Below are 9,097 nucleotides of genomic sequence, written 5' to 3' on the forward strand. Positions count from 1 at the left end.
CTATAATGCCACATTGGAGAAGCCTTGGCGAAAATTCTTTTTCTTGAGTAAGGAGGATTCCTTTATAACTAGAGGCATGACTTTTCATATCCCCATGAGTATTGAGTTTCTCATGTGAATTTTCAAATCATAATGACCTTTATACTTCTATACAATTCTTGGAATTCTATATGACCTTTGAATTTTTTTATGACTTTTCAAATTACAAATGTCTTTTGGACTTCACCATATAGCTATTTTGTTCATACATTACTCTTGGACTTCAACATATTTATATTTACAATGGTTACATAATTACATAATTATTTCCACATCATCATGCTATGATAACATCAAAAGTAACCAACTGGTGGCATGGACCTATAATGACTGATGACATGGAATTTCTTGAGAGGTGACAGTGTTGCCACTTGTGTCTTCAATATGCAACTTTCATCTTGTTGTTGACTTTACCCTCCAAAGGGTCTCAGATCATATGGATTCTTTATGGACTACTTTGATCACCACGGTTCCAATGTTCTTCATCTCGTCACTTCATCTGTTCTCTATTCTTGAATGATTCCTTAAGTTGCTCCCTTTGAAATATCTCCTCATGCATCCTTTCCATGTTGTTCTAGAACACCTACAACTAAAATCAGTCGTGGCAAGCCAACATCAAACCAATAATCCCCTATTTTAACATGTTTCATGCAAAATTTCTACTTATGGTTCATTAATGTGCTCGGGAAAGAAATAGGGAACTTTTGGGTGCGAGGCATGTTGCTAACAGACAAGGGCTAAGTGTTGAGGCTTGAGGATGTGATGTGCACTCTATTGTGCTTGATGGAGGGCATTGGGAGCAGTGTGAAGGATTAAGGAGACCTAATGATACTTTTTGATGCGCCATGCGGTCAACTGGGAAAGCCTAAGTTAGAAGGGGGTGTTGGGTGTAGTGTCAAGTGTCGAGGAAGTCCAACTGAGCATTGGTGATGTGTTGTGCACTCAACTAGGAGAGGGGCTTACTATAGGGCATAGTTCAGTAATACAAGGAGAGATTTTTGCTTGGGAATGTGTTATGCGCTTGGGAAGGTGTAGGGCACATTCCAAACAAGGAAAGGGATTTGATCGAGCCTTAGGAGCATGCTATGTGATCTCTTAGCTTTAGTGGGCCAACTTGTGCAAGCCAAAATTTGTCTAAGTCTTGAAGATAAGACAAGGGGAAAACATAATGACTTAGGAGAAAAATCAAGTGCGACACCTAACAACTCATCAGTAAAACTTAGACAAGATTGAATACTAAGAAATAGACATCAAAATGCTAATTTACAAGCACTCTCCAAGTACAATAGAGAAAGTATGTGCGACTGTCACCAAAAGTGTGGTTTTATAATTAATAAGTGTATTATTAACATGGAGTACACCAAAGATGCTCTAATCAATGCGATGACACTTTGAAAAGAACAAGAACCCTTGAAACATGTAAAATGACATGAAATGACAATTGGCAACCAAAGCGACACTTGATACCACAGTTAGGTAGGCTACAAAATTAAAATGTACCAAAATTTTGGAGGGTGTTGTAGCCACAACAATAGGGCCCTTATGAGAAATCATTATTTTCATGATTGTGCCATATTTCATTATATTTTTATTATATTTTAGAGTACCAGACACTTGGCATCTTATGAAAATGTTGGGTTTGGTTTTCATAGGAATCAAATTGAAGTGTTCCCTTTCAAAAAAGAATTGCTTTCATGATAGTGTCATATTCAAAATTCAATTTTGAAGCTCCACACACTTGGCATCTCATGGAAACATTGTATTTCGTTCATTTTATTCTAAAGAGTAACAATTTTATTTGGAAAACAATGAAAATTTTGGCATGATTTTGAAAAAATCCAGCATAAGTATTTGGAAATCCTGGTTATAATTTTCAAGATTTGTGATTTTAGGTGCCCCGGTGGTTCTTAATGGTGTTGAGTCCATTTCCACCATAAAATAAAAATTCAAACACCCTAAGGATTAGATTTCTTTAAAAAGATTCATCAAATTACAACGAGAATTTCACCATCTAAACAAAATTATGGCCTCAATAGACAAACCATTTCGTATTCAAAGCAAACATTGCACAATTGTTATATATATTTCAATTCTATCATATTAAAATATATAAATATACATTAATAATACGATATTATATAACCTTTTTATTTAAATAAAAATTGAAAAAATATATATATTTTTGTGTTTGCTATTTTTGTTTATTATATATGAAAATAACTTATATAAATTTCATAAAAAAATGTTTTCTTTCGTAAAAATATTTTATATAGTAAACTTTTTTTTTTGGTAGGTAAGCACCCACGGGGGATTTGAACCAGAGACCTATCGCAAGGAGTGCATTAACATTGCACCCATTCACTGTCAATCCAAAGCCCCGTGGGCATAGTAATTTAATATCTAACTTCATGGAAATTTAATGTCTAACTTTATACCAATTAAAAATTATTTTTTTAAATACAACTTATTAAAAAAAACTAAATATAAATTATAATTAGAACATGGTATAGCATCTAAAATTGGAGCTTGCATATACCCATTTTCACGTAGTTTTAATGATGATAGTGTACTAGGGTAATCGAGTATTTTTAATCCATTTTTTAGTTTTTGCAATGAAATTCAGTTTTTCTAATTAACTTAGTTTAAATAGTAATGTTTTAATTAGATATTAATGTTTATAATAATTAATAATAATTGTTTTTAATATCAATTAATAAGTAAATTAATATAGTTATATAAATTATGTTAATACCTATTCGTACAATTGGTTGAGGATGGGCCTCGTCAACAAGGTGACACAAGATCAAACCTCATGGGGTGGTTGTGCCCTGTGCTAGGGGGAGGAGACATTCTAAAAAAGCTAGTCAACTAAGGGCATATGTCCCTGGGTTGCAGCTTCTCAAGCCACAGGTCATGCCTAGAGGATCATATACAACATGACAAACAAAAATACATATATAGTTATATAAATTAAATAGTTGATAAGCATCGATAGCTATTAAAATACTTATTTGTGCATCATTTAATTTATGTAGTATTGAGAATTTATAACACCATCAGATAAGTTTTGAAATAGATAAACTGTTTATAATATCTCAATTTCATCTGTTATATTATGTATATGGTGGAGAATATTCTTATATTATGTTGTAGCTTTGACAAACACCTTCCAAAATCTTTCCCATACTTGAATTTTGGAGCCTATTATGGATCTCACGATCAGTTGTTCTGTAGTCACTTCTTGGTCAATTGATGCTCAATTAAATATTTGATCTCCCTTATTAGATTGTAAGTGTCGAAGTCACATGTTCACACATTCTCATTCCGTAATCAATTCATGAGCACACTCCTTTATGCAAGCTTGAACAGGTCTAACACAGTCCATCAAGACAGTTCCTGTGCAACTTTCTATCCATGTCAACAGTCAGTGTGCACTAACATTGAATATCTCTCACTTATGGCTATGTTTGTACTTCTATTTCAGTGAATTTTTCAAATTGTCGCTTTTGTGCACCTTTGCTTTCACGAGTGTTGTTTTCACGCTTTTGACACACTCTTTTGCTTGCTTTCAGTTTAATTATTTCCATCTTCATGTTATCTTCTCTCTGGAATGTACCTCTTTCACCTTCGTTTGCATATCGCAAGTGTCATTCGCACCATTATTATCATATAACAAATGTCATATTTTGGCATGGGAAGTGATTCTAATCGTGTAAAGTGGAATTCTGGTTTGTTTTAAGGGATAATATTTTTGATAATGATATGTTCTTATCATGCAAGTATTTATCGCACCCATTTCCAAAGTTTCAAGCATTGTCGCACAAGTGTCATCACTGTCGTCGCAAAATGTATCTTTAGTGTCACACTTGGAGTGAGTTGTTGCAATATTGTTGCATTGAGGAAGTATGGTATTCATCTGTTCTAGGTGTGGCGTGTTGTGTTTTCAAGTGATCTAAGTTTGTGATCATTCTCAAGTCTTGTTGTTGTTCAACTTCATTTCACTGACCCCACATTTAGTCAAAACTAGGAAAACTCCACGACCAGGCCACTTAGCCCCATCCAACCCTCCTAAACTATGCACTACGTAGTCTCAGTGCTTAAGCAACAACCTTGCCTCTTGGCACTGCGAAATGCACAATATGTATTGATTTGGGGTAGCATCAGATGTTCTCTAGGCTTCAAATTTTATAGGGAGGTTTAGGAACATGCATTCCAAGGAACCCAGAAACCATTTTGGGAAATTCCACCTAGAAACAATTTTATTTAAATAATTAATATTTTTAATAGGGTTCCTATGTTTAAACTTAGGAATATTAAAATATTAATGGGTATTAATTTAATCAGGGGTGAAACTTCTAGAAATCAGACACGGATCAAGCCAAAACGATCTGAGCCTTTGATTATGATTTAATATTGGTCGTTGGTTGTCAAACATAAAGATATAAGAAGGGGATTGAGGGTCATTTGGAAGACACACCGAGAGATTAAGAGATCAAATTTCTAAAGTGAGGAGTTCTTAGGAGGAAATTCTAATCGAGTAGATTTCTTACAGTTGAGGGGCAAGGATATTTGGGTTGGAGTATCTTCTCCAGAGCCCAATATACACAATAGAGAGAGGAAAAGAGACACCAACGGGGTTGACATTGAGCCAGAAGGGCCGACAAAAAGCTTAACATTGAGCCAGAAGGGTTCACGCATATGTAGCTCAGTCACCCACGTAGAAGTCCAAGTTTTGTAGAGGAGATGGCATTATTGAGCTGGGAGGGTTGGAAACTATTGTAGAAGGTAAGACGTTTCCTAGTTGAGCTAAATCAGAGCCTCAGAGAGGTCCATGTAGGCCCATGCAGTTACTGCATAAGAGCAGTGTAGTTGTAGCCAGGGACAGTTGATTTAGTTGTTAGAGCAACCGGGATTTGCCTAGTAGAGTGATGTAATCTCATAATTCTTCTCTGCCAGTTGTATTTCAATGTAACTAGATTATCGAGAGGGCATCCTGACTTGTATTCAGAAACTAATACTTAATAATATAAAACCCTCAAAGTTGTTGCATCGATTTTCCTACATTGGGTTTTTTGGGGGCATTTGTCCAAAAATAATGGTGTCCATTGTGTTGTATTTTCTTTCTTGCTCAATATCTTATTTCTGTATAATAATTAATTAAGTGAAGGTTGCAGTGTATGTATTATGATATCTTCCATAGGAAACAACAAGTAATTTGTTTAAAGGAATTTTACAAATAGGAGTAATGTCATCAGTTGCTGCAGTAAGGGTTATCGGTTATGGAATTTTCACATGCTATCATAGTTGTTGATGTGAAACACAAAAGAGCAGACCTAGCTCTAATGCATGGGCCAACTTGTTACAATAAGAAGCAGTTCAAAGCCCCTGAGGGATTGCGCATTTCTAGCCAGGAGGGATGTATTTTTGTGGGTGTCTCTTTCTGAGTGAGTCGACAGAGAGGTAAGACTACCAGAATGAGAACTTTCTGAGGCAGAGGGAGCTACGTAGAGCTGGAGGGATGCAGTTTTTTCAATATGAGTGTTGGGCAGAAAATCCGTCGGCAGAAGGAAGCATATCTCATAGTGAGGGAATACTTCCTTAGTGATTTCTTGCCAAGGAAATTAGTATTTCCCATTTTTTGGGTAGCAGAGGAGTAGTAGCTTACCAGCTCCATCAGGGAGTGTGTATGCCATCTTAGAAGCTATGGTAGAGAGAAAGAGGGAGTTGTTCGATAGTTTTTGGAGGATATGGAAATCAGTGGCTTGCGGGATGAGGACAGGTTGGACGGAGCTTCCAACTATGTCATCGAGAAGGCTAGAATGACTTTCCTTCTAAATGAGCACACCCTCAAGGCTTATGTTGATAGTGTGGTAGCCGTCCCTGCGGATGCATATCCATTGAAGAAGTATAGAACTGAGATGGAAAAGGCCAAGAGGATGATCTTGGATGGAGTCAAGGATCACGTGGTATGCCACATTTCTAGCAAAGGGACTACTAAAGATATGTGGGATGCCTTGGCCACATTGTATTAGGGATCATCCGAGTAGCAGAAGATGTACTTAGAGTAGAAGTTGAGATCTGCTCAGATGTAGAAGGGAGAACGTGTGGATCCATTCCTCACGAAACGTAGACCTTGCATCAAAGGGATGTCAAGGGCAACAGAGACAAAAGAAAGATGTCTCCAAGGTGAAAATTTTCATATGTGGTGAGATGGGCCACTATGCATCCCAGTGTCCTTTGAAGAAAAAGGACTAGGATGAGAAGCACAATGCTAAGGTTGTAGCCACAAGGATTAAACAGAAGGAAGAGTTTTCCATGACAACCAAGATACCTCTAGGAGGGAGGTGGGATGATATAGAACTGCATTTTTATAGAGCTACGTATGGGCAGTATCCTTGAGGATCCCAGCTCTTGCATCATCACATTGCTACGAGATTCCATGATTAGTAGTAGTGGGATGGAGGAGTTTTCAGTTGGTGCCATGGAGTGTTGATTCGATAGATGCAGTAGTTAGTACCACCAGAACGTGAGCAACGCACCGTAGAGAGGTAGCAGTGCATGGAGGCAAAATAAAGAGCTTCAGCAATGTAGTTACTTCAGAAGACAGTGTGGGACTAGTAGCAGTCAGGCTTTCATCATTGAGGTGTATCCACTAGATACTTGTCCAATTTTGGGTGTTTTCAGTTACTTCTCTCAACAACTGAGTTGTAGTACAAATGCAGTGTTAGCAGTGGTAGTGGTGGCAATATCACAGATGCAATATTTGAGAGGGAGTTTTAGTACAGATGTAGCATTGGTAGTGGCAGTGCCAAAGGCAGTAGTACAATAGCAGAAACAATGTAATAGTTGATGGACAACATGTCATAGATCAGCAACGCAGAGGACGATGCTTCAGATTTAGAGCAGCATGCAGTAGCAATGCGTTGCTAGAGCACATTCTTCACTAAGAGGGAGTGTTGATTTGGGGTAGCATAGGATGTGCTCTAGGCCTCAAATTTTGCAGGAAGGCTTGTGCACATGCATTGCAAAGAACTGAGAAACTGTTTTGGGAAATTTCACCCGAAAACAATTTATTAAAATAATTAATAATTTTAATGGGGTTCCTAAGTATAAACTTAGGAAAGTTAAAATATTAATGCGTATTAATCTAATGAAGGGTGAAACTTCTAGAAAAGGACACAGATCAAGCCAAAATTATCTGAGCCTTAGATTATGATTTAATCTAGGTCGTTGGTTGTCCAACAGAAAGATAAAAGAAGGGGCTTGAGGGTCATTTGAAAGACACGCCGAGAGATTGAGAGATCGAATTTATGAAGTGAGAAGTTATCAGGAGGAAATTTTGATCGAGTAGATTTCTTTCAGTTGAGGGGCAGGCATAGTTGGGTTGGAGTATCTTCTCTAGAGCTCAGGATATGTAGAAGAGAGAGGAAAAGAGACACCAGAGGGGTTGACACTGAGCCAAAAGGGCCCATGCAGAGCTTGATGTTGAGCCAGAAGGGCTCATGTAGAGGTAGCTCCGTCACCCACACAGAAGTCCAAGTTTTGTAGAGGAGCTGACATTTTTGAGCCACGGAGGGTTGGAAACTGCTCTAGAAGGTAAGACATTCCCAGTTGAGCTGACACAGAGCCTCAAAGATGTCCACGTGGGCCCATGTAGTTACTGCACATGGGAAACGTAGTTGTAGCTGGGGATAGTTGATTCAGCTGCCGGAACAGTCGGGATTTGTTAGGTAGAGTGAGGTAATCTCACAATTCTTCTTTACCATTTGTATTTTTCGGTAACTGGATTGTCGAGAGGGCATCGAGAGTTTTATTAAAAAATGATTTCTTAATAATATAAAACCCTAAAAGTTGTTGAACTGGTTTCCCAGCATTGGCCTTTTCGAGGGACATTTGTCCAAAAATAATGGTGTCCATTGTGTTGTATTTTCTTTCTTGCTCAGTATCTTGTTCCCATATAATAATTAATTAAGTGAAGAATGTAGTGTTTGTATTATGATATTTTTCGTAGGAAACAACCAGTAATTTGTTTAAAGGAATGTAACAAATAGGAGTAATATCATCAGTTGTTAGAGTAAGGGTTCTCGGTTGTAGAATTTTTACACAATCTACCTCCTAGAACTATAGATTGCACAACATGAATGCTCAAGCTGAGTCCCTCAACTGCATAACTATGAGATATTTGTCTCCATCCTAGCCTGATCTATGCATTAAACAATCTTAGTCCTCAAGCCTCGGCCTTAAGTTCCTAAACTGTGCAACTACGCAATCACCTGGCCTCTTCTCCATATAGAACTATGCACTCAATAACTTCAAGGCTCAAGCCTCAAGCTTGACATCCTGAGCCCCTCATTTGCGTAGTCACTTACCCCTGGCCTTCCAGAACTGTGCATTGTGTAGTCCCGAGCATCAAGCCTCCACCTTGGGCTCTTGAGCTACACAACTATGCAATCCCTTGGCCTTTGTCCCTCCAAAACTAGGCATTGGGAAACCTCAAGCCTCAACCTCTCAACCTAAGACCTTGAGCCCCTGAAGTGCACAGATTACTAGCCTTAGCCTACCTGAACTACTCATTACCTAGTCTCAAGGCTCAATCCTAGTCCCTGAACTCTTGAGCTGCTCAACTGCGTAATTCTTGAGTATGTCTTCCAACCTATGAAGTGGTTACAACTTAGTTAGTGGCTATCATAAATCATGTTGGACTAGGGGATTTTCGGATTCATATCATCTTGTCATGAATGGATTTCAGATTTAGGTACTCAATATTATCATGACAAGATGATGATGGAGGAAAAGGAGAAGGATAACATGTTAGAAGACACCTATGGAGCTGAAAAGATAAGATGATCATTAGGCAAGAAGACAAATGAACACTGGATTACAACAAAATATCAAAGATCAGGACTGCATGAAGACTCCATATTGATTCACAAGTCTTATGGAGATGAAAGAAGAGATCATGTTATATCTTTCAAGGAGACAAAAAGCAAGAAACAACAAGGGATGGTCTAACATTGCAATGTCCTCATGCAATCCATATCATCAATGTCATGTCATG

Source organism: Pinus tabuliformis, chromosome 6 (assembly GCF_031772625.1).
Source record: "Pinus tabuliformis cultivar Carrire ecotype Pingquan chromosome 6, CPIR1, whole genome shotgun sequence".
Taxonomy (NCBI): domain Eukaryota; kingdom Viridiplantae; phylum Streptophyta; class Pinopsida; order Pinales; family Pinaceae; genus Pinus; species Pinus tabuliformis.